General features: G+C 36.8%; 1 pseudogene; it reads right to left on the bottom strand.

Annotated features, from left to right (window-relative positions):
- LOC149558314 (protein TOPLESS-RELATED PROTEIN 2-like) overlaps positions 1 to 26,530 on the bottom strand; it is a 77,623-nt pseudogene extending 51,093 nt beyond the window's left edge.
- Between the last annotated feature and the right edge of the window lie 793 nt (positions 26,531 to 27,323).

The raw sequence follows: 27,323 nt of genomic DNA, 5'->3' as shown, positions 1-27,323 counted from the left end.
TAGATTTTCTTGAGCAACTCAAGCAAATGACAGTAAAAAATATCTTGCTTGATGTAATAAAGGAAGTCTCTATATATTCAAAAGCCATCAAAGAAGTCAATTTAAAAATCCAGGAAGGAAAAAGAAAGACCCAAAGACTATCCATGTCCTTGGGAAGCTTTCTGATCTTATGCTTGATAACTGCAAAATGCCTAAGTATGCAAACCCTGGAAGTCCAATAGTGACCCTCACCATTCAAGGAGTGCAAGTGTAGAATGTCTTAATAGACCTAGGAGCATACATTAATGTAATGACCAAGGAAGTAGTGTCCAAATTAAGCATCATTAATCTCAGGCAAACACCAAGAATCTTGCAGCTAGCAGATAGTTTTACTATCATTCCTGATGGTATGCTAGAAGATGTCACTGTCACATTACATTCATGGGAGTATCCAATAGATTTTGTAGTACTCTCTCCAAAAAAAAGTATTGGGGGATATCCTATCATTCTAGGATGACCATGGTTAGCAACAGTAGATGCTTATATTGCACGCCAATCAAGGAAAATGACTATTTCATATGGAAAAAACACTAAAAATTTGACCTTGTATTCTCCTGCTCAACCTTTGCTGCGGGATGATCAACTTGTCTGACCAAATATGGATGACTCTGATATGGACATAGATTCTATTCAACAATTTATGATGATCTCAAAGGACTCATTTGTAAACATTAAAGAAGAAGATGATGCCATTTCTTTTATCATATTGAATGAGTATGGAACACAACCTGAGACATCTTCTAAACAAGAGTGTATCTTAGAAAGCATTCTGCATTTACCCACTGAACTTCATTATTTTGAGTCTACATAGCTTATGAATTCACTCCTACCACATGAGATAGATTCACAACCAATTATGCAAATTTCAATGGCTGAAAAAGTAGTCAAAACAGCAATCGTTCCAAGAAGAAAATTAAATATAAGTAAGTCCTTATCTTAGGTACAACATCATAATACCCTGCAGCTGTTACAAAAGCACTAGGATGCTTTTGCTTGGGAGTATACAGATATGAAAGGTTTGAATCCTACACTCTGTACCCATAGGATTTATATCAATTCGAATTGCAAACCTATGAGACAACCTTGGCGTAGGATAAACCCAGCATTAAGAGATATTGTCAAAAATGAATTGCAAAAGCTACTCAATGTTGGCTTCATATATCCTATTTTAGATAGCCAATGGGTGTCACCATTGGTTATTGTTCCCAAAAAAGGGAGAAACTAGTGAGTCTGCATAGATTATAGAGAACTTAACTCAGCTACCAAGAAGGATCATTTTCCATTGCCTTTTGTTGATCAAGTTCTTGACAATCTTGCAGGAAAAAAATACTTTTCATTCTTGGATGGGTTCAGTGGCTACAATCAAATCTAGATAGCACCAAAGGATCAGGACAAGACCACATTCACGTGTCCATGGGGAACATTTGCTTATGTTTTCCTACCATTTGGTTTGTGCAATGCACCTGCAACTTTCCAAAGAGTTGTTATTAGCATTTTTTTTGACTTATCTGCAGATTGTTTGGAAGTGTATATGGATGACTTCACCACATATGGACAAAAATTTGAAGAAGCCAAGGAGAACTTGGACAAGGTTTTACAAAGATGCAAAGACTACAATTTGTCTTTAAACAGTGAAAAGTGTTTTATGATGATGTAAGGAGTGGTGTTGGGGCACTTTATTTCCCCTAAAGGAATTGAGGTAGATCTAACAAAAATAGAATTCATACGCACATTGGCTATACCAGCTAAATTGAAATAAGTCAGGAGTTTTCTAGGACATGCGGGATATTATCGATGTTTTATCAAATATTTCAATCAAATTGTAGCACCCTTATATAAATTGCTTCGAAAAGATGCAGAGTTTGTATGGGATTCAGATTGTACGAAAGCTTTCCTGTAGCTTAGGGAAGTCCTCTCAATAGCACCAGTGCTTTGAGGACCCAATTGGGAGTTACATTGTCACATGCACACAGATGCTTCAGATCATGCCATTGGAGCGGTACTTGGCCAAAAGATAGATTCAATAGAACATGCAATTTACTATATCAGTAAAAATCTTCAAGGAGTCGAGTATAACTACACTGTGATAGAGAAAGAACTGCTTGTTGTAATTTATGCTCTGAATAAATTTAGACATTACATTACAAGATACCAAATATTTGTATATATAGATCACTCTGCTATCAAATATTTGATGAAAAAATCAGTAATCTTTGGACGATTGGCTCAATGGTTGTTACTAATGCAAGAATTTGACATCACCATTATTGACAAGCCAGGTAAAGCAAATGTTATAGTTGATTTCTTGTCTCATCTTCAAACATCTGATGATCCTGTAGCCATAGAAGATAGCTTTCTTGATGAACATCTCTTTCTTTTGTTAGCACAAAACCCTTGGTATGCTGACATTGCCAACTACCTAACTACTGGCAAAACTCCCCCACATTTCTCTGCAAAAGAAAAATGATTGCTAGCAAAAAAGAGTTTTAATTTCTCATGGATCTCAGGGTTCATGTTTTATACTGGGCTAGACCAAGTGACACGAAGGTGTCTCTGAGAAGATGAAACATATGATGTTCTTCATGCTTGTCATGACAAGCCCTATGGTGGTCACTTTGCTAACAAATAAACTACATTAAAGATTTTGAATACAGGTTATTATTGGCCTACACTTCACCAAGATGCGGCTCAGTATACAAAAAAATGTGATAAATCTCAAAGAATAGGTCGACCGACAAAAACAAATGAAATGCCCTTGCAGCCATAGATAGTAGTAGAACCATTTGATAAATGGGGAATTGATTTCGTTGGCCCTATTGAACCACCATCAGAAGGAAAAACTTACATACTGGTTTGCACTAATTATGTTACTAAGTGGGCAAAAGAAAAACCCATGAAGCATCCTGATGACAATAATGTTGCAAAGTTTCTGTACAAATGTATCTTTACCAAATTTGGTGTTCAAAGAGAATTACAATCAGATCAAGAACCTCAGTTTACATCTAATCTAATAGTTGCACTCATGGAGGAGTATAAAATTTGGTATGGAAAATCTTCTCTATATCATCCACAAGCCAATGGATAGGTAGAAGTGACCAATAGAGAGCTAGAACATATACTCACTAAAACTGTGTCCTTGCATTGAAAAGATTGGGCAGCTAGACTTCCTGAAGCCTTATGGGCGTATAGAACAGCATGGAAACCCACTACTGGGTTTACACATTTTTAGCTCTTGTATTGGAAGACAGTTGTTATGCCCATTAAATTTGAACATAAAACTCTATGGACAGCTTTGGAACTTGATACGACCCTTCTTGCAGCACAACAGGATCACATTTTGCACCTCAATGAGTTGGATGAATGGCAAAAGTCAACTCTTCATAACACAAAATTAATTCAGAGTCAAAGAAAGCAATGGCATGACAAATTCATTAAAGATAGAGAATTTTATGTTGGTGATTGGGCGCTCCCGTATGATTCATGATATCAACATCACCAAGGAAAATTTTAGACTTGATGGCTTGGTCCCTATGAAATCATTGCAATTTTTAACAATGGAGTAGTTCAACTGTCAATAATTGATCCGATCAAATTCAAACTCTTGGTTAATGGGCATCGCCTGAAGTTATATCATAAACCAACAACCTGGGAAGAATTTCTTCAACATAAACATCTCTTCCTGTAGCCACTCCATCTGAGTCTCCCACTCAGATGCTTGTAGCCCCTTGAATTTATTTTCAAGGCCTTCATAATAAAAAGTTTGCATTCATGTGAAATTCATTTCTTTTCCACCTCATTCCATCCCACCTTCTTGTCATTCCATCATCATGCCATCTCACTTTCTTTCTCTCGTACGGTACTACTCAAACCATCCTTCCTATCGCACCTCAAGTCAATCACACTTGACCCCTTTGCATTTATTTAATTTATTATTTATTTAGAAAAGCGTGTTATTTCAATTTTTAAAATTTGCAATATTTACGGTATGATGTGACCCAGTCTCTGCTAGGTTGGGGGAGGGAAAATCAAGATCATGAATGCAAATCAAGGAAAGAAATCATGAATGCAAATCAAGTAAAATCTTAAGTTGGAATGTAGGATGTACGGGGAAGGGTCATTTCAGTAATGAGTTGGTGCTCCTTTGTACTTTCAAAATGTGTGAAATAATATAAAGAATGCTAAATATTTAATCATGATTTCACATAACCCCTCATTAATATGGAGTATGTTTTTTAGCACGATCTTTATCCTCATTATGGTTTGGTGATTAAAATGTTGTCATGAAGTACTGAAGGATGTGATGTTTGGAAAGTATTAAGTATTTCTTTTTTTAAAAATTTCCCTTTGTTGAAACCCCTATAGCCATCTCCATGCATACTCTTAAATCACTTGCAGTGAATTTTCTAGTAATAGCATTTTTTTTGAAAAATATGGGTGGAGAACCTCAACGGTATGAACCAGCAAACCACAAAGTCTTACTGGTAGACCCAGCAACATGTAGTTTGTTTCAACAATGAGGTTGGTTGGCTTACTATCTCAGTTTGAAGCAATTTGATCAGGAAATTGCACTCCAATTTCATAATAAATTAAGGGATGGACATGCAATTGTTAAGGGCATTCGGATAGAATTCACTGAAGACATGGTGGCAGAAGTTTTTGGTTTGCCCACAAATGGAGAACGATGGATAGAGGACATGGATGCACGACAAGCAAAAGAGCAATTCTCAGTACCTGGAGATCCTTGGCTGGAGGAAAATAAAAAGCAAGGTACATTACAATTATCTCTCCCTCTGTAATGCATCCACCCTGCTGAATTTATCATAAGGTATTTTACCTATGAAGGAAGGTATTCCTATTTGCATGCTATTCATTTCAAAATTTTGAGTGGTTTGTAGCATGGTGATTGTCCTGTAAATCTCTCAAGTTTCCTTTATAATATTATCAAAAGGCAAGCTACCTATGTATAGCAAGGAAAAACCTAGTCCATATCCCACCATTGCTTGATTAGGGCTATAATTGAAATGGAGTTGACTAGGCAGCACTTGGGAACATGGGAGGATTTTGTAAAACTCAAGACAAAGGGACCTAAAAGAGGTGGACCTAAAGGGCAAGGAATGGGGACAAGAGAGAAAATTGTTGTTGGAGTCAGGAAAGTAGTATATAGAATGGCTCAAGAAGCTTCAGCTTCTGCATCTATACCTAAAACTACGAAAAGGAAAATTTCACCCGCAGAAGCCTCAACTTCTAGAAAGAGGAAATCACACACAGTTGTTGCAGAGGAAGGTTCAGAAAAAGTATCCCTAGTATCACAAGAACTTGCACTCAACCTTAATAAAGGGAAATCTGTTGATAAGGGCAAGAAACCAATTTTTGCCCCAATTTCTACTCCATGACGAGTCACCAGAATGTCTGGGGTAAATTTGAGAATTGAATCTCCTATGTCACCTGTTGAGCCTCCTATATCACCTGTTGATGTTGAAAATCTAGTACCTACACCTGAATAGTCACCAGAGCACACAACACCTACTCCTAAACATGAAAATGATCTTGAGGAAATTCTCGCAAAGCTAAATAGCCTTATTAATATTGATAGTGACATGGAGTCCTCAGAAAAAATAGTGTTTGGGTTTGAACGACCAGTGGAGGAAACTAATAACCTACCACTAGAGGAATATCCATCTATTGCACAAGAAATGGTTCAAAAAATTGTTGAAACATTTCAAGTTAAAACGACTATTGCACCCTATCCTACAGCCATTGTACCTTCAAAAAAAGTTGATAACACTGTTGCCTGTCAAAATAACAACTTTGTTGAACGTCAATATTCTCAGGATGAAAGCACTATTGACCACCATCATCTTGAGCACCACCTTGAAGATTATAGACCTATTGTCCGTCATCATACACCACCAGACATTTCTACTCCATTAATAGCTAGCTTTAGTTTGTACCAACAGTTTCAATGGGAAAAAGCAAATTGGGACTTAGAAAGGAAGCAATTGCTCAAAACTATTAGGGAACAAGCACAACAAATTGAAGAGAAGGATAGTGAAATTATGGTTCTACAGCAACGTGTCACGAAGATTATAGAGCTCATTCCAAAGCTTGTAAATTGAAGGTCACCATCTCCAGTTTACACACTATTCCTAAAAGAGCAAATGATTAATTTTTAATTGTCTCAGATTACTCGAGGGTTGAGCCCTTCCTTGCACACTCCCCAAGAATTCTATGGAGCATTCAAATCAGTTCTGATGGCTCTACAAAATCTCTTCTGTGAGTTATATGTTCATAATCTTGTTGTTCCAGATGATAAAGATTGGAATTCATTGTTATATGTGGGAGATGTATAGTTTAGGGAAGTTATGACATGGATGTAGAATGAGATTAGTCGAGAGAACACAGCTACTCCTTATAGGGAAAAGGAAATGTTTGAACCATTGTATATTCGGCCAGAGGTGCAAAACACTCACAGAGTATTCTTCGATTGGCTTTTTGTTAACAATAATCAAAGTGTTGCTGCCAAAATTCACCCTATCCACGAATAGGCATTTTTGAATTGGGAGCAGCATTGTTCTACAAATGCCTTGATGCTATACAAGCCTCCCTTCAAAGATGGATCTGATTACCAGAAGATCTGAAAATAAGGGAGTTGCGCTCTCCTCAAAATCTGGAGTTGGCCATCAGCAGGATGCCCAGGTATATGATGTTAGGTAGAAGTCAAAAAAATTATTCGGTGCCTCTTCATTTCTAACCGCCAATACTCTTGCATCTTATGCTTGAAAAGTATGATTCATTTGCTAAATATAACATGATTGTTGAAGAACAGAAATGGGAAAGGTTGACACAAAATCATGGATATTTTAATTACAGAGCTCATGAATCAGGGGAGAAAATCGCCAATGATCTTAGGTTGCGGATGAGGATCAGAAACCTATAGATGTTGAAGGGACCAGCCTCAAGACAATTGGGGGGGAAAATGATGACATGAAGAAATAGAAGTCTTTTTGTCCCTTTTTGTGAACATTTGTCTATAACACACTGAACTTTATCATCTTTTAGTATAACTGTTTTAAACTTTTGATGTATAAAGTATGGACATAGGGCATAAAAATGATGATCGAAATTATATCTAAAAAGGGGTTCATTTTGTGGTAAAAATCTTTCTTCATGAATGTTTGATATGGGTAGATCTTCCTGTAGCCAAAGAGATTGCAAAAACTATTAGTTGAATAATTAATGCCTTTTCTTTGTAAACTAATAAATGTAAATAAATGTTTGCAAGAAGTCTTGTGTGGTATTAAATGTTGATCACAGGAATACAAGTTGAGCTGGAGTTAATCCAAAACAAATTGCGAAGGAATAGCGCTAAGGCATTGATGGTATTAAAGAGAAGTGTTATGACACCGTTGCAACTGGAGACTTTGCGGCAAAGTCAAAAGGGACCTGTTTTAATGAATAACAAAGAGGGACCTGATAAAGTGACTAAGCAGGGAAGCAAGCATCAAAGCGATCAATTAAACATGCAAATCATGATACTTAGATTCCTGGAAGTTGTTTAAAGTTAGATACAAGAGAAAATCTAACGTTTGTTATGATCTATATCTGTGAGGAATTTAAGGGATAATTAATACCTTTACAATTGCATGCTTGCAGTCTTAAGTTGTAACTGACTTTCCTTCATGAGGAAGTCTTAATTATAGGAGTTTATTATTTTCCTTCCTTTTAAATAAGACCTCATCTGTATCTATGAGGTTAGGTAGTGAGTACACAGAGAGAGTTGATAGACATCTTTGTTTCCAAGTTATTGTAATACTACATATTTGAATGAATACATGACTTTGCTAAGTTTTTATACTTTTGTCTAAGTTGATATTTTCTTTCATTCTTCTATGGGGGCCCACGTAGAAGGTGGAGTTTACTTTAGTAAGTAGGAGTTAGACTCAATTTTCTAAGTTAAGATTAGAACTGTTGTTCTTGCAGCCACTAGAAATAGAACCAGTCACTGTTCCTGCAGCAGTAGGTGCATAGATGTATGGTTAAATAATTAGAATTTCCTTCCAAGTGTTTAATAGTTGTCTTTCCTTTGGATAAACTATATTTCCTTAATGGTTATTGCATTCAAGGTAGTAGTGAGTTTTAGCGAAACTAGAGCATATACTTTGCAGACATCATCTCAAGTGTATGCTCCCGGATTGACATTTAATGAAGATCAACATAGTACTTTGGTAGTAAGGGATGTCCAATCCTATAACTAAAAAGGTGTTATATTGATTAGACACACCTCATTTAAACACATGTTGTAGGATAATTCCACTATAGGTGGTCATAGTTGTTATCTCATTCCACCTTTAGTGCAATTATCACATTATCATCCTCATCATTGCACATACTTCATTGCATAATGGAGGATGGTCCACCTTTGGTGGACATGTGATTCCACCTTGTGTGGGTGATAGCTTATCTTCTCCTTTTCATTGTCTCTTATCGCCTCTCCTATATAAGGAGGCCTATTATGTACATTTTAAATCAATCCATTGGATTTCAATCAAGTTCATTATCAATAATAGCATTCTTGCATCTTCATGCAATTGTCTTGCCATTCTCTTATGGAAGTTATCTTGGTCTTTCATTTGATCCTAGGGGTTTTGTAGAGTCATGTAAAACTCCAACAAATAGAAAGTATGACCCTTTAGTTGATATCAGATTTTGGGGGGATAAAATAAATTAATTAATGACACATTTTTTTGGGATCATGAAACCCTTAAGTGAAAAGAAGGAAGCATTGATAAAAGTCTACCTAGACTAGGACAAGGATGTAGAAAAAAACTGGTGAATAAGATTTTCATTAGTCCAAGGCAGTATACTCTCTAGAGGAAGGTTGGATATGTAGTTGCTAGGAATGTAGGGGAACACCCTATACCAGTTTATAAGAGACAACATTCAAATAGCCCACCCTCAAAACCAATAGCAAAAAAAAAAATTGGAAGAGGGATCCTCATCAAAAGTAGAAGAGTTTTTTTCATCCCAAACCCCTATCCATTTTAACAGTGAAGACTCCTTGAGGGAGAAATTGAAGCAAATGAGTGGTCAAGATGATGTTCTAATAACAACATCAGAAGTAAAGGAAGGAATGCTTGAGGAGCCCTTAATGCCACTTTTAGCTCTAACTATTGAATATTTCAAAGGGAAAGATATGGATCCTATTGTAGAATAGGCTGCTAAGAAATTTTTAGATGATGATGACTTTGTGAAGTCTAGGGCTTTTATCCAATTTTTATGGAGAAGCAATATTTCAAATTTTGAGGCAAAATGTCAAAACACAAAGGCAAAGCAACCTAATAAAAAGGAACTTGATATTGAAGAGGAAATAAAGGATGAATTAATGTAGAGCTTCAGTCAAATAACCCCTAAAGGGGGAAGGCAACTATTAAAGGATTCAAGAGTGTTCATACTCCTAGAATGGGACATTGTTAATTGATGAAGACACAAACCACAACCAGAATGAATGCAATATGAGAAAAGGGGAATATTATTATCATTAAAATATGCTACTACATTCAATACATGTAAACAAACCCAAATACATGCCCTATGGGCTAATAATTGTCAGATCTTGGAGAAAAGTCCTCCTCACAGTACCTTCTCTCAAACTCCACCAAGAACTACCTTTACAATGACATAAATATTCTTAAATAAACCCTAATTAGGTTTAGGGTTAGGAATACATTCTACAATATGCCATTTTAAATCCACTTCCAAAATAGAAGGTTCTCGAAATCACGTTAGAAGCCAATGTAAAATTAGAAGAATCCAGAAATGGTAGCCCAACTTCCAAGAGGCATAACTTTTGATCCAAGACTCTGATTGACAAACCGTTTACATTTCTAGAAAGCTCTCAAAGTGCTTTATAGCCCTATGGACTAGCTTTTCTCATCTCCCATTTTTGGGCTCGTACAAGGTCATTTAATGCATCAAATCTGACTCAGAACCACTCTTAGCAAGTCTCTAGGCAACTTAAAACTACAATAACTTTCAAACCATAAAGCCTTCTAACCTAATTCTTTTTCTAGAGTGTTTAAATTACAAATATAATCATCCCTCCAACTTACACCCTCTAAATCATCATAATTATGGCTCAATTACAAAAAAAACCCATTTTTTACATCAACACATATCCCAAGGTGCTCAAAAACTCTAACCCAGAAAACCAATAGTGGAACTATGAGAGTTGGAATCTTTATTTGACCCAAATGGGTATCTAGAAATGAAAAAACTTTAAATAGAAACTAACACTAAGCATATTTTTGGGTGATATAGGATTGCCCTTACACCATTGGATGCTCCTACATCAAACACCCAAGATAGATTGAAAAGTGACCTTGTCACTTTATAGCTGGTAGAGGGAAACCTAAATGGGCAACCTTCATTGTGGATATCCAAGTTGAGTCTTGTATTGGTCATCCCTTCCACTTCACTAGGTACTCTTCATACTCTCTATTTCTAGTACTCTAGCCCATACGACTATCCAGAATTTCTTCAATCTCTTCCTTCACCGAAGTAGGAATTGGATATGGCTCCAGCATCAACCCCTTATCTACACCATCATCATGATATTCTATTAAATCTAGGATATTGAAGATAAGAAAAATGTGAATCCCATCTGGCAACTCCACCTCATATACATTTCTTGAGTCATGTTTCTTCAAAATTTTGCAAGGACCAAATTTCTTCATCTACAGCTTGTTGTAGGTACCCATTGGAAAGCATTCCTTCCTTAAGTATACATAACTAGATCCCCTACTTGGAACTCTTTATGTCTCCTCTTTTGATCTACCCTAGCCTTATATTGTTGGTTCATCTTGGTAATATGTGCATATATCTCCTCTTGTAGATCCTTTACATGTTCAGCAAATTCTTCTATCTCAACACTTGTCCTCTCCCCTTGCTCCATCTTTCTCAGCTCTGGTGCAGTCCGTGGACTATTCCCATACACAATTTGGAATGGTGATCTACCAATACTCCTATTTACATAATTATTATAAGCAAATTCTGCTTGTGGTAGAATCAAATCCCATCCCTCGGGCTTATCTCCCACTAGACACCTCAGCAAATTTCCCAGACTTCTATTCACCACTTTTGTTTGTTTGTTAGTCTGCGGATGATACGTAGAACTAAACTTCAATTCTATCCTCAACTTTTTCCACAAAGTCCTCCAAAAATACCCCACAAATTTAGTATCTTTGTCAAAAACAATACTCTTGGGAGACCATGTAGTCTCACCACTTCCCTGGAAAAAAAAATTTGCAATATGTACTACATCATGAGTCTTGTGGCATGGAATGAAATGCACCATCTTGGAGAACCTATCAACCACCATAAATATTAAGTCATTACCCCTTTGTGTCCTCGATAACCCAAGAACAAAATCCATACTTATGTCCTCCCAAGGCTTCGATGGAATAGGTAATGGTTGATAAAGTCCAGTATTGTGACTAAATCCTTTAGCTTCTTGACATACTTGACAACTCTGCAAAAACTTCTTCACATCTTGTGACAATTGAGGCCAAAAATAATGTTCTCTAATAATGGCAATAGTCTTATCTTGACCAAAGTGTCCTGCCATTCCTCCACTGTGTTTCTCCTTAATCAAGTTCTCCCTCATAGAACTCCTTGGAATACATAATTGACTGCCCTTGAACAACATACCATCTTGAATCAAATAATCTAGCCACCTAGTTCTCTCTAGAGTAACAGGTTCTTTACAAGCCTTCCATGCTTCAGCAAAATCGGGATCCTTAAGGTATAGATTCTTGAGTTCATCAAACCCAACCACTTCAACCTACATTACTATTAGCAACAACTGTCTCCTATTTAATGCATCTGCTACCCTATTAGACCTTCCACTTCTATGTTTCAACACAAATGTATAGCTTTGCATGAACTCTACCCATTTCAAATGTCTCTGATTCAATTTACCTTGGCTATTTAGGTATTGTAATGCCTAATGATCAACATACAAGACAAATTATTTTGGCAATAAATAATGCCCCCATTTCTTTAAGGCTTGAACTATTACATAGAACTCATGATCATAAACATAATACTTCTTCTTTGCATCATTCAATTTTTCACTAAAATAGGCAATAGGATTATCTTCTTGACTCAATATAGCCCCAATAACACTGCCACTAGCATCACAATCCACCTAGAACACTTTATTGAAATCAAGAAGTGCCAACACCAGTTTCTCTATCACCTTATTCTTCAACAATTCAAAACTCCTTGCAACTCCTGTAGTCCACTTGAACTCTTTTCTATCCCCCCTCATTGTTTCAGTCAAGGGTGCACATATGCTGTTGAAATTTTTAATGAACCTCCTATAAAAACTAACCAGACCATGGAATGACCTCACCTCAGTAATAGACCTTGGAGTAAGTCATTCTAGGATGGCCTTTACCTTCTCTAGATCCATTTTGAGACCCTCAGCTGATACAACAAACCCCAAATGGACTAACTCCTTTTTGACAAAGCTACACTTCTTTAAATTAACCAACAATTTCTCTTCCCTCAACCTTTCAAGGACACTACAAATGTGCAATAAATTTTTATCCAAAAACTTTCTAAAAATTAAGATATCATCCAGATAGACAATAATAAATTTTCCCAAGAATTTCTTTAGTACCTCATTCATAAGTTGCATGAAGGTGCTTGGCACGTTGGTCAGTCCAAAGGGCATGACTCACCACTCATATAGACCCTCCTTGGTCTTGAATGTAGTCTTCCACTCATCTCCCTCTAGTATCCATATCTGGTGATAGCCACTCTTGAGATCTATCTTTGTGAAGTACTGAGCACTCAAACAGTCCATAAGATCATCCATTCTTGGCAAAGGGAACGGATACTTGATGGTTATTCTATTTATAGACTAAGAGTCTGTACGCATTCTCTACTCTCCATCCTTCTTTGGTGCTAGCACTACAGGTACTACACATGGACTCAAGCTCTCCCAAATTAAACCTTTCCTCAATAGCTCTTGAACTTGTATGTTTAGCTCCTTAGTTTCAATAGGAGCCATCCTATGAGCAGCCTTGTTAGGCAAACTAGCTCTAGGGATTAAATCTATTTGATGACTAATTTTCCTTACTAGTGGAAACCCTTCTGGAACATTATCAAAGATGACATCTCCATACTCACTTAATAGGCCTGAAACTTCAAGTGGAATTTCACTACTTTCTTCCTTATCTTTTCTTGGAATCAAAGCATAACACATATACTAATGTTTCATGCCATCCAAAAAAATTCTTTCATCAACAAGAAGCACTATTGCATACCTTTTCACCTTCCTTTATCAAGGGCTTTAGTTTGTGGCAAACTCCATCCTTTGTCAGAGATTATGTATTTGCATGACCACCATGTACAACATGCCTATCAAACTACCATAGCCTTCCCAATAATAAATGGCAGACATCCATTGGAACGATGTCACAGAGAACCTCATCATGGTAACTCCCAATCTTGAACTTCACCAGACATTGTTTACTAACCATAACCTTATGATCATGCTTCACCCAAGCAATCTGATAGGGTTGGGGGTGTTTCTCCCTCTTGACCTTTAGCTTTGAAACCATCTCTTCTAACAACAAGTTTTCATTGCTTCCACCATTAATAATCACATCACAACATTTACCCTCGCACTTGCACCTGGTATGAAACAAACTCCTCCTTTGTCTAGGTTCAGTCTCACTATTTAGTAAGACCCTTTCATTTACTAGAACCTCTCCTCTTTCTACATCCTCTAAATGTGATGACTGTGCATCCTCATCCACATGAGCAACCCTTGCTTGTCCATCAGCTCTCCTATTTGTCCTTCCTTGGCATTGAGGGCATTCAAAGGCATGATGACCTTCTTTATTGCAATGAAAATAGGTACCATAGAAGACTCCTCTTCTAGAACCTTGTCCATGTCCTCTACCTCTTCCTCTCTAATCTCCAAAGTTTTGATCATGGGAGTAGTTGAAACCCTCGTTCCTCTGGTTTTGGCTAGTACCCACATCTTCATTTTTCCTTTAGTTCTCATTTTGGCCTCCAAATGACCTACCACCACCCCTTCCTCCTTGACTGTGCCCTCTTTTCCTTCCATCAAACCTTTTTTTTAGCTTCTCCTCAACTTGCAAGGCAAACCAGTATGCCTCTTCAATCCTAGTCATTCTAACCAAACTTAACTCCTTATGAATGCTAGGTCTTAACCCACTAAGGTAACGGAAAACCTTCTCCTTGTTTGCTTCTTCATACCCTACCCTGATAAGAACTCAGTAAAATTCCTTTCTATATTCCTGGATAGATTTTCCTACTTTCTTTAACCCTTGCATTTTCTTGAACAAATCAAGCTCGTAATCAACAGGAATGAACTACTTCTTTAGTTTGTCCACCATGTAATCCCATCTTGTGATTTTCTCCTTTCCTCTTCAATTTCTTTCCTATTGAACCTCGTGCTACCAGATTTTGGCATGACCTTTCATTTTAGCCTTCACAAGTTTAACCCTATCTGGGTCCCCGATATCCTCATACTCAAAATATTCCTCTAGTTCATTGATCCAATTGATCAACTCATCCGGGTTTAGACTTCCTGAAAACATACCCACATCAATTTTAGGTATTTTTCCAAGCTTAGCAATGGCCCTAAAAAACCTCTCCTTTTCCTTGTTTAGGAATTCTTTGTCTCTTTCCCCTTCTGGCCCAATATTTCCTTCTTCTTCATTTTCTTCCTCACTTTCATTGCCTATAGCAACATTCATCCCTCTACATATCTCCTCCTGCAATGCTTGGACTTGTCTCTAGAGGGCTCTAACCTCAAGAGTAATAACTCTAGCCCTTCCACCATGCTCCCTTTGTGGAGGAATCTTCTTGTCTCAAATCCACAACCACATAGTCCTAGTGCAAACTATCCCACAGTCAGCACTTTGTCTACACACTTAGGAAAACCTGCTTTGATACCACTTGATGAAGACACAAACCACAACCAAAATGAATGTAATAGGGGAAAAGGGGAATATTTTTATCATTAAAATATGCTACTACATTTAGTACATGTAAACAGACCCAAATACATGCTATGGGCTTACAATGGTCAAATCTTGGAGAAAAGTCCTCCTCACAGTACCCTCTCTCAAACTCCACCAAGAACTGCCTTTACAATGCCATAAATGTTCTTAAATAAACCCCACTTAGGTTTAGGGTTAGGAATACATTCTAGAATATTCCATTTGAAATCTACTGCCAAAATAGACAGTTCTACAAATCATGTTAGAAGCTGATGTAAAATTAGAAGAATCCAAAAATGGTAGTCCAACTTCTGGGAGGCATAACTTTTGATCTGGGACTTCGATTGACAAATCATTTACATTTTCAAAAAGCTCTCAAAAAACTCTATAGCCCTATGGACTAGCTTTGCTCATCCCTATTTTTTGGTCTTGTACAAGGTCATTTAATGCCTCAAATCTGACTTGAAAGCACTCTTAGGAGGTCTCTAGGCAACTTAAAATTGCAATAGCTTTCAAATCGTAAAGCCTTCTAACCTAGTTCTTTTTCTGGAGTATTTTAAATTACAAATATAATCATCCCTCTAACTTACACCCCCTAAATCATCATAATTATGACTCAATTACAAAATAACCCATTTTTTACATTGACACGTATCCCAAGGCACTCAAAAACTCTAACCCAAAAAACCAATGGTGGAACTATGAGAGTCAGAATCTTTATTTGACCCAAATGGGTATGAAAAAATGAAAACACTTTAAATAGAAACTAACACTAAGCATATTTTTGGGTGATACAAGATTGCCCTTACACCACTGGATGCTCCTGCATCACTAATGTAGTAGTTTTTGATGTTGTTAGAAAAGAAAAAGAAACCAAATTTAGCACAGAAGAGGAGGTCAAAGAAGCCCATTAAGGTGTAAAGTAAAATGATGATCAAAAGCCCCTAGTAATATGGTCTATTTAGAAGAGGAAAAAATCAAGACTCCAAGAAGCTTCAGATGCAGAGCATACATGAATCCTTGTAGTGTACATGGTGTGGGATGTAGATAGTGAGAAAGTTGCCCATAAAAAATAAAGAGATAGTTGATTTTGGTGTGGAGGTGGCAGTATAAGACAAAAACAAGTTTCTAGAATTAAATGATAAATTTCAAAAGGTATTAGAGACCTACGATGTGAGGGGAAGGAAAATATATGAAATGGAGAAAATAATTTCAAAAGAAGCAACAAGGTAAGAGAAAGGTGGGGGAAGAATCCAGCCAACTTTTGATTGCATCTTCTCCTGCTCCACCTCCTCCCATTAGACCTAGAATAGAAATGCCAAGCACACCTCAGCATCAAGAATTTTACACTGCAAATGAACTAAGTGAGGAAAAGGCCAAACTTAGGGCAGCAGAGGTAGAGGTACAAATCAAATATGAAGACAGGTTAAGAGATATAATTTTGTTCCTAGTGGATAGAGTAAACTAGCCTTTGTTCTATTTGGAGATGTCAAGGTTAGTACACATGTGGAATGAATTAGAAAAATAATGATGTTTCCTTGAGATAAATTTTGAATAAATGGATTAGTAGGGAGGATAATATCATTGCTCTATTTTTTTCTATCATTGACAAGGTTGATGATCAGATTGAGAAAACATATAATCAAGCAAGTGACCTACGAGATTTTGATCTCAAGAGAAACATATTACAAAGAAAGTTAAGAACCTATTTCTTTAAATATCTCAGTAGGAATTTTGATCTTTTTCCTCATGTGTTAAAGGGCCTTGGTATTATAAAAGATAAAGAGGAATGGGGAAATGAATTAGAAGAAATAATGAGTTTTAGGATTAATAACGTTGTTAATAAGGACAACTACATTTGGTTTGCAAGAACTATTGAGGAAGTGGTTACTGTCCAAGTATTCTTTGATTCTTTCCAAAAATATTTTGAAAAAATAAAGTAATTGGGAAAGGATATCTTAAAGAGAAAGTAGGAAATTCTCAATTTCAATTGGCCAGGTAATATTGTCTTCAACAAGTGGATGGAGAAATGTTCCTCAACCTCAAAACTATTACAAGTGGCATTTGAGGATAAATTTATGGATAATTTCACTGCTACTAAGGAGAGAGAAGTGTTTGACAAGGTCATTTAGATAACCATGGTAGAGCTAGGCGAGATGAGCACACAACCAACACAAGAGATTGAAGACAAGACAATAAAAGTGGTTGAAGAAAAAGAAAGCAAGTTAGCTACAACAAATATTACAAAATCAAATCATAGTAGAGATGAAGAAGAAAAGGTGATCCCACAACCCGAGGAAAAGCAAGAACAAAAAGACCAATCATCAAGGATTATGGAGGAAAAAGAAACAAATGAAACATAACAAACCCCACCACAAAGCAACGAATGAAGGAGCTTTTACATGTTATCAAGAAAAAGGCCACAAATGTTTTTAGTTTTCTCGTGCAATGATGAAAGTGACCTTTTGTCTTGTATGTATTCCTCTCTTTTTAAAGGATAGATGTCCTTTTCCCTCTAGGTCTGAAGTTTGTTTCAACTCATGCTATATAAGTGAGTTCGCAAGGATAGAGGGTGGTTTGGGATTCATTTTGTTGAACTAAGTTTTGTTCATGTTTTGAGTCAGTCCATGTAAACTATGTAATTTTCTTCTAGAGTTTGAATAGAAAGTTAATAATGGCTTGTCTAATAGAGTTATTTTCTAATAGGGATGGTCATTAAATTTTATAAAATTTCAAAGAAATTAATACAAAATGCAGAAAGCTAGTTGTTGATCGTAGATCTTGTTTCTTATTTTATCTTCATTTTGTTCTCTGAGTTTTAATGGAAAAGTTTATTAAATTTCAATTTTAATTCAATTTGAATTATATTTTAGTTTACTTTTGTGAATAATCTAATTGGTTATATAAATTCTTAATGTAAATTGAAAGAGCTCTATGGTTTTCATCGAAGATTTTGATAAGTATGAGATCTAGAAATAAACATTGATAATCTTCTCACAAAGTGATAAGATAGATCCATAAATAAATTTCCAATTCCTATGAATTTACAGCCCAATAGATAAGGCATTGGTGATCCTTGAAGTTGATCGAGTTTGGAATATCTTATTTAGGGAATAAATTCATATAAATCAATCATTCTAATATTCTGATTTTTAAAGTTTTGAAATTGTCAACCTGTACTTGATTCATGAAGTTCTAGGGTTTGATAAGATATCCATTTTTATCTCTTTTTCTATCCTAGAATAAGAAGAATTAGGGATAAATCATCTATTATTTTGTAATCATGTTAGTTTTTGAGTTTTAAAGAAGTAAAGAGTGAATTCTTGGATATAGCTACCTTAATCTTGTAGAATTCAAAGTGGAGAAGACATCAAAGTGTTATCAATTGGTCCTTTTTATTTTTCTTCTCAGAATGCCCATTATAGTCTTTAGGTAATTCCTAGATTTTTTGATCTTGTAAGAGGTTGTTAAAATTCTATCAAATTAGAAGCCAACATTCTACCCCTAGATCTATAATGTTCTCTCAGATGTATACCATCACATTCTATATGTTAGAATCTGAAAAGATTAATAACCCAGAAAACTAGTGCAAAGAGTAAATATCTAAACTATGAATGCAAATGATACAAAATCAAAATAGCATCATAGAGTTAGTCTCCAAGAGAGTAATGCAAATGCTGCAAGCAAAATAGCATTAAGAGGATGCAAAAACAAGAGATGCAAATACAAGCCAGGTAGCATGCTTATATAGGCTAGGAAGAGGGAGGAGGTGGCAACACCAACCAATGAGGAGCAACCATCTATCAGACTAAAGATAGCAAAGTATCTTCCCAAGATAGCTAATGGATGCTCACATGTAGGAAGATGACACCTCACAACCATTCACCTAATAAGACATGCTTTATTAACCTAAGCGAGATTATTAAAAGTGTAGGAAAAACCTAGCAAAATAGGAAAAATAAAAAACTACACTAACACCCCCCCATAAGCGAAGCTTAGGTGGATGTAGAAATGGGTCCCAGCAAGTCAAGCCTGATGAGGTACCCATGTACATAAAATTCCCCCAAAAGAGAGAGAAAAGAGACTCCCCAAAGAAAATTAGGACTCCAAGTGAGAGGAAGAGGCCCCCCCAAAAGATGTAGCATCCTGCACCTCCAGCAAAGCTTGCAAATTTTGTCCGGTAGATCCACCTACATCGAACAATTTTTCTTCCCTTAGAAAAATGGACAAGATCCCAAGTGTGGTTCCTCATCAAGGAACTATACTCTTCCTGCATAGCTGTATCCCACTCAAAAATACTAGAAGCCTCATGAAAGGACTGTGGATTTGAGGCAGTAGCAATGAAGATATGTAGAGCATCCTGGAATTGTGAACGAGTCTGCTTGGTGTCTGATGGATCCCCAACCCAATCACCTGCAAACTGCAAGGTCTGTCTAGCCCAAAGTGGACCAGAAGATGGAGAATCTAGAGGAGAATCATCAACCTATGAATGATGACTAGGAGAGGAAGGAGGTGAGTCCTCTGAATCACTCTCTGCATCAAAAGTGGAGGTAGAAGACTGCTCAAGTGAATCTGACCAATCAGAAGATCTATCATGTATTCCAAGTGACTCCAATGTCAAAGTAGAAGGCAACCCTGTGACCATGCTCTGCTGGTTAAGCTGATGCAAGTAGTGGAAGTTAAGATGGCCAAACTGCTCATGCCATAATCTGCTCACATCATTAGAGTGAGTGAGAAAAACAGTCAAAGGAGGATCAGGAACAAGGTGAGAAAACATATAGAGTCTTGACTGATGATCTGCTCTCCCAACTGCAATTGTAGAATCATTGTGCAACTCACGTATCTCCACTGAATCAGGAGTGAACTCAACCCACTTGCCTAAACCTGTGTGAGTGATCTGGTGTACCGATAGGAGATTAGTTGACAATGAGGGTACATAAGGAACATCATGGAATGTGCCATCCCCCACATCAACAGACCCTCTCCCACACACCTCAATAGGAGTGTTGTCACCCATCAACATAGAAGGCATAGTACATTGCTCCAAGGATGCAATTTCTTCCTTAGATGAAGCCATGTGGTGTGAAGCACCCGAATCAAGAACCCAAGTGGATGGTGAGGAAGCAACTACAAAAAGGGCCTTGCCCTTTCCTTTCCCCTTGCTGTTTTCTTTTTCTTTGTTAGACCCTTCATTAGAACTTTGTTTCATAGACTCAGGAACACTGATATTATTCTTCTCAAGAATGTATGTCAAGTGATCAAGTTGTTTCTGCAAACATTTATGTTCATCATGACCAGGTCTTTTACAATAAGCACATTTGACCTTTTCTTTCTTAGGTTTATCGCCCTTGGAAGATGGTGTATCAATAGTTGCTTTTGAAGAAACTGGCATCTGATCCTTCTTCTCCTCGCTATTCTTTTGTTTCTTGTCCTTACTATTGTTGTTACTACTTTGTCCTTGTTGTTCTTTTGTGCCTTGGTTGGCAGCCAAGGCATGTGACTTAGAGGACTTAAGAATGCCCATCTGGATTAGCTTGTCCTATTCTCGAGTGAGATTGATAGAAAAATCATCTAAAGATGGCATGGTGAATTGAGTACCAAGTGCACCCTTAGTAGCATAGAAGGTAGAGACAAACACAGAATATTCTGAACTTAGCTTAGAGAGAATACTAAGAATCAGTTGTTCATCTTTCTTTTCAATTCCACATTGTTTTAACTGCAGCCTTAGTGATTTCAATTTGGTGAAGAAATCTTGGATTGTGTTGAAATTGCCTGGACTCAAACTTATTAATTCATTTTCCAACATATGACCCCTCATTGAATCTTGTGTGCCAAATAGTGTTTCTAGCTTTGTCCATACTTCATTTGGTGTATTCAAAGACTCAATGTGAAATAGCAAGTCAGGAGAAACAGACAAACACAATGTTCCAAATGCCTCATCACATTTGTTAAACCACTTAGGCTTATCTTCATCTTTAGCAGGTTCAATTTCAAGTCCCATAGTTATCCTATTTAATCCAGCTTTCCTTAAGTGAATTGTCATGCGTGATTTCCACTCAAAGTAATTGTATGGAGTTAGGATGGGCATATTTGTTTGATCCATGATGAAGAAATGCAAAGAAATGCTAAAAAGAAGAGAACCCAGCCACGACAATGCCCCCCCCCTTTTTACTCAATCAAAGAACTCCCCCCAAAGAAACATGATTTGGCACTTTATTTTAGTGCATTTACAACTACCACTAGAAAGAGATACTTAGTGGTCTTGATTTCAATGCATTACAAACCCTCATTAAGAGCATATGTTAAAAGTGAAACTTGGGCACAATAATCAAGGAAAAAAATAGCACCATTGTGATCTAATCGAAAAATCATGCACTTTCAAAAAAAGAATCGCCTCGATACGAGGTTGTATGAGAAAGTTATGATCCTCTGAAGTTTCCAAAATGAGAACTGTGCACAGTCACGGCTGAGAATTTGCAATTTCTGAAGAATTCATGCATGAAAATTAAAAAATAACTCCACTAGTGGATAGAGCACAAAAAAATAGCCAAGTTCATAACAAGAATTATCAAAATTGAAGTCCGTATCAGCAAGAACGAGACATTTGAAAACTGCATTCAAATCTGCGACTGCCAACGAAGAGGGGTATGGCTGTAGCTTTGCATGCTCGATTTTGAAAAATATATAGCTTGCATGCAAAATCTAAAAAATACCCAGATCATTTTTCGGGGCTACGAACAAAACCCAGAAAGCATTTTTCTTGCTGATGAACAAAAGATGTTGCTGTAGTGTAAATCAGATGCCTTTAACAGTAAAAAACGGCTCCAAAAATCAGAAAACGACCCCAGCAACCAAAATATGACATGCAAATGCTGGATCAGCTTCTTAAGTCCATCAATGGCATGTTGGAACCTGCAAAACTGATTGAAAACTCCAAATATGCAAGTTGGTTGTCAAATTTGAGATTGAAACTCCAGAGAAAAATTGTTTTTGTCAAAACTTTTCTGATTCTCAGGATCATCCAAAGATGCAAGAGAAGAGCATACTTTGTTTTACAAAAAACTACAATAAAGTTTATTTGCCCCCCCCCGAATCTCTTAAATAAGGAAACTAAAATCTACTCTTGCACATAGAAAAGCTCTGATACCATGTTAGAATCTGAAAAGATTAATAACCCAGAAAACTAGTGCAAAGAGTAAATATCTAAACTATGAATGCAAATGATACAAAATCAAAATAGCATCATAGAGTTAGTCTCCAAGAGAGTAATGCAAATGCTGAAAGCAAAATAGCATTAAGAGGATGCAAAAACAAGAGATGCAAATACAAGCCAGGTAGCATGCTTATATAGGCTAGGAAGAGGGAGGAGGTGGCAACACCAACCAATGAAGAGCAACCATCTATCAGACTAAAGATAGCAAAGTATCTTCCCAAGATAGTTAATGGATGCTCACATGTAGGAAGATGACACCTCACAACCATTCACCTAATAAGACATGCTTTATTAACCTAAGCGAGATTATTAAAAGTGTAGGAAAAACTTAGCAAAATAGGAAAAATAAAAAACTACACTAACACTATATATAGTTCTCCCTCATAACTAGTGGATTCTACAAACCATAAGCAAGGAGTCAATCAGTCAATCATATCAACATCTACAAGTATCTTTGGACTAGGTCGACCTCCTAGGGACTAGGTTGACATCCCTAGGACTAGGTCAACTTCCTAGGATCTAGGTCAACTTCCTTAGGCTCAAGGTTGACATCACCCTAAGAAATCCAAGATACATCTAGCACAAGGTTGGCCTAACCTAGGTCTAGGTCAATCTCCTGCTAGAGACACTAAAAATCACCTATCTAGCAAGATTCTACACCTACAAAAAGTAGAAATACAAAAAAATATGAAATGGTACAAAGTATGGATCCAGTACTTACCTCCCCAAGCGTAGAATCATCTAGCACATCCTATCGATGAACCTCCATCCATGTGGGTTAAAATGGCTTTATGGTTGGAATCTTCCTCCTTTCTTCTTCTCCTCTTTAAGAACAAGATAAAAAATGAATTTCAAAAGGTAACATGAGATTATATAATACTCTTCTAGGTTACATTTTCAATTTGTTTTACAAAATGTTGGAATTACAATAGGAAAGGTAAACTTTTGGGGGGGGTGAATCAACAGTTCAAACTTGGACCCATATAACTTTCACCATACATCCATCTCATACATTTAATAGATAAACTAAAATAACATGTAAAGCACATACATCTAAATCATGTAAACATGTAAGCATTCACACACATAACACCAAATATGATTACCCAAAAATCCTTCAAGTGAGAAGGTAAAATTGGGGTGGGGATGACACCCACAAATCTTCACTACTACAGTAATTAAGTGTATCTAATGAAGGTTACTATATTTTTCTCATGAGTCATGATCTACCCTATGAAAGGTTTGCCTTGTTAAAGGCTTACAAAGAATATTAGGTCTCACCTTGTTAGAGGATTTCAACACCCTGTTAGAAGTGTGCCTTGCTAAAGGACTTTAACTCACAACTAAGTAAGCACCCTATTAAGGATTTCATACAACCTGTTAGGACTACTCTATTAAGAGATTTTGATTGAAATCACCTGTTAGAATATCGCAGCTTTGATCCTGCAGTTAGTACTTGCTTGCTCGATAACAAATCACCTCTAAACACTTGTCTTCTTGATCCTTCTCGATTAGATGTCTCCTTGTTGTATACACTTCTCTTTCCTCTCTTATGCTCTAACTGATTTGCAATTCAATCTCAATTCATAACTTCTAAGTCACCTTAAATGCTATGTTTGTGCATGCAAACTTCTCTTTTCACTCCTTCAATTTCTTATGCACTCATTAGAGAGTTTAGGGTTTCATCCTCCTTAAGAAGACTTAGTGAATTAGGGTTAGGCATGAATCTATGGCTGAGATTCATCCATTTTGCCACTTAAACCTTCCTATTTTCTGATTGGTTGCATGTAATTGCACAGGGAATCCAACTAGAGATTCATCCTTATCTCCAAAATATTGAAATACAATCTTAGGTCAGCTCAAAAATGGTTTACATAGTTTTTTGTGCCTTTACAAACAAATATGTCCAAACTATTTCACTCAGCATCTGAAGTCTTTGATGCTCAACATACACTATCTTTATACTATGACTCGACACCTATATTGCTTGGCATCCACTGTTTACTCAGCTCCTGAATCACTTGGCATGGTCTATCTGCTCGGTACTTGAGTGACTCGGTACTCACTATGACTCGACATGGTCTAATATTTACATGTTGTGCTTGGCATGCATTACTAGTTTGGCATGAACTAAGTTCTAAGATCAACAATCTCCCCCTTTGACATGAGTGTCAAAAACACTTAAATATACAGTAACATCCTTATTCTCATGAGCATAACATATCCATGACTTGGCTTATATACAAAACTTCAAAATTTCAAAAGATAACTTAAAATCTGATAACTCCCCCTGAGTTAATGTGTATGTTCTCTAACCAAAAATTTGTGCTCTTGCTAAGTAAATGTGCCTCTATTGATACACTTTGACTTCATGCTTATACTCTTTCATCTAATATTTTTTGTATTTTGATGCTCTCCCATGCTTATGTCTTCCCCTTTGTTCTTTCTCTCAAAAATATAGCTCATTTGTCTTATTCTCCCCCTATTGCTTATTCTCCCACCAAAAATATATATCTCCCCCTTTCTTTATTCTCCCCCTTTTTGACACTTATGTCAATGGGCTATACACTTATAGTGTGTTTGTCTAGAAAGGATTTATGGATGTCCAATATCATCTTGAGAGCTACATCCTAATTCTCACATGCTACATCCAATGACTTATTTTGGATTGCAAGGTGAACTAGACCATCTAAGGTAGAAAGATTGGGTCATTCTTCATTAAGGTCTTGGCATAGCCAAGCTCCTTGTGTAATATTTACATATGGGGGGTGAGGGTCGCTTGTATGCCAGTCAATTTGGCCCTTATGTTGGCCTCATCTATTGTCAATACAGCTAACTGACTCTGTGTTTGAAGCAATGTCCTGAAATGCTTCTAGCTTTGAGTTGGACTCAGAGGTAGCCTTGTACCTGATATATTGATATTTCTCTCCAGGCTCAAAATGTGACTCCTAGTCTCTTGGGTGAAGAATGTTGGATTACACAATTTGGTGTACAATGAGAATATGTTCTCAAGTACCTTCTTCACATCCTCAACCTTAGTTGCCAATGCAACTTGTGTTAGTGCTATTTCACCAGATATCTTATTATTTACCTTGCTCTGGAATTTCTTTTCTAACCATTCTAATAATTTTGCATTAGTATCAAGGTCTTCATTACTGACCTTCTCCATATATCTGACAATTGTTCTAGTAGCGGCTTGGTCTCATCCAGAGTTGGCAGACTAAATGTATCTAAAAAGATGTCTTTAATGTCTTATAGTGCTTACTTCTTCCTGTGCTCCCTCCTAAGCATTTTTTGATGCTTTTTCCTTGCTAGGGCCTACTACAATATGCCCATTTTTTCTATTGTCATTGTATCATAATCATACTTTGGTAGAATTATCTCTTCATCAAGGCTCACATCTCCATATTGGATCACTTCCTCTAACTTTGATGAACTCGAGCTCAGCACTAAGATCTGTAGTGGATTAGCATCTGTGCTCAACTTTTGAAGAGTTTGTGTAGAAGGAGTGCTAGATGTTGGTAAGGCTACTAGTGCTTGAACAACAACTTGTTCCTTCACTTTAGGTGGTAATTCTATCTCTTCAAACTTGCCTTGTTCTACCACTATTACTTGACTTGCACCTTGTCCTTATGTTGTAGGTGCAGATAAGTCTATCTGACATGTTTCCTACTATCCTGTAGTGGTGGATTGCTCTTTTTCTTTCTCCTTCTCATATGTATCAATCTTGTCAATTGTATCAACCTTATTAGATGTAGCTTCTAGTATTTGGACCAAAGGTTATACATCAGTGACTGAAGGGATGATGGAAGGTGGTTCTTGTGGATTCACCTTTTTCCCTTCTAGCATCAGTCACTATCTTTTGTTGTTCATCTATACTGACCAAAATTGGATTTTCACAAAGTTTAGCCTGTAGTATAGACTGATCTAAAATCTTCTTAAAATCATCTTCAGTGAGTGGATTAGTGTTCTAAGCTAATAGATCATAAACATCCTTGCCAATTATAGTCTCAATAGTTACACTTGTGACATGAGGAGGACTAGCACTCGGCATTTGTGTGTCTTGCACACTCTGTTCTTCTGGTTTCTTAGGCTCAGTTGTTGCCTTTTCATTTACTTCCATTGTTGTTTCTCCTCTAACATTATCACCTTGATCATCATCATCATCATCCTTCACTTCAATGGGTTCTTGTTCTACTTCCCTGATCGTTGTCAACCCATAAGTGAGCTTCCACATCTAAGTGGACTTGTTGACTACATCCTCAATATTATTTTGTAAAATGTTGAAGGCTTTGTATTTAGGTACAAACCTAACTACATATTTCTTTACAAACTTAGAAATTTGTGTCTTTGTTAGTTCAGGCATCACTTGGGCTAAAGATGTTTCCCTTATTTGCTTCTCCAAGTCTAGGCAATAGTGTCATTTCTGCTTAACTCTATCATATAGACTCTTTGGCATAGAGTTGGCAAGTTCCAGTGGAGTTTTCTTAAACTTTTCCATCATAGCATAAATGGAATCTTCTACTTGATTTTTCTCCACTTTGCCCAAATTATCAAAATCAACATGACCAAATCCTAATAGATCTGCACTATTCCTAACATTTTCACATAAATTATCAAGGTTTGACAAAGGATTATGACTCACCACCTTAAATTGGCTATTGTCATCTAATTTTGTTCTCTCCTCATCTGAATCTACTTGTTCCACATACTTTCTTCTTGGGTTATTTTTCTCTTCGCCTCCTTGTTATGATTGCTTTTTCTTTTCCTTAGCCTTTTGTGTAGTTTCATGTGTGCTTGCTCTAGTGGTAGGTGCAGTGGGTTTTTCTTGGCTAGGTTTAACAAAAAAAATTTCTCTTGCCAGAGGTTATGCCTTGGCCTTTCTCTTCTTTGGCTCGGCCAGAGTAGGTGCTTCCTCAACTTTTTCTCCCTCAACACCTTTAGTCTCCTCCTCTTCCTGGTCTTCTCCCATGCCTTGGGTTAATGCAAGAGGTGCTTGTGCTTTGGTTTCTTCTTCCTCTTCATCCTCT

This window comes from Cupressus sempervirens, chromosome 5 (assembly GCF_028749045.1).
Source record: "Cupressus sempervirens isolate cs-2001-9-10 chromosome 5, ASM2874904v1, whole genome shotgun sequence".
NCBI classification, from domain to species: domain Eukaryota; kingdom Viridiplantae; phylum Streptophyta; class Pinopsida; order Cupressales; family Cupressaceae; genus Cupressus; species Cupressus sempervirens.
Note: the sequence above shows the minus strand (reverse complement) of the source record. Positions and strands in the feature narration are given on the sequence as shown.